Source organism: Carassius carassius, chromosome 36 (genome assembly GCF_963082965.1).
Source record: "Carassius carassius chromosome 36, fCarCar2.1, whole genome shotgun sequence".
Lineage (NCBI taxonomy): Eukaryota > Metazoa > Chordata > Actinopteri > Cypriniformes > Cyprinidae > Carassius > Carassius carassius.
The window spans coordinates 11,717,356-11,717,948 of record NC_081790.1 but is presented as its reverse complement, the minus strand read 5'-3'; positions in this window follow the sequence as shown (position 1 = coordinate 11,717,948).

Sequence of the window (593 nt, the reverse complement as noted above, 5' to 3'; positions counted from 1 at the left end):
CCAATATTTTATTCACAATAGAACATAGATAACATAGCAAATGTTTAAACTGAGAAAGTTTACAATTTTATGCACAAAATGAGCTCATTTCAATTTTGATTTCTGCTACAGGTCTCAAAATAGTTGGGACGGGGCATGTTTACCATGGTGTAGCATCTCCTTTTCTTTTCAAAACAGTTTGAAGACGTCTGGGCATTGAGGCTATGAGTTGCTGGAGTTTTGCTGTTGGAATTTGGTCCCATTCTTGCCTTATATAGATTTCCAGCTGCTGAAGAGTTCGTGGTCGTCTTTGACGTATTTTTCGTTTAATGATGCGCCAAATGTTCTCTATAGGTGAAAGATCTGGACTGCAGGCAGGCCAGGTTAGCACCCGGACTCTTCTACGACGAAGCCATGCTGTTGTTATAGCTGCAGTATGTGGTTTTGCATTGTCCTGCTGAAATAAACAAGGCCTTCCCTGAAATAGACGTTGTTTGGAGGGAAGCATATGTTGCTCTAAAACCTTTATATACCTTTCAGCATTCACAGAGCCTTCCAAAACATGCAAGCTGCCCATACCGTATGCACTTATGCACCCCCATACCATCAGAGAT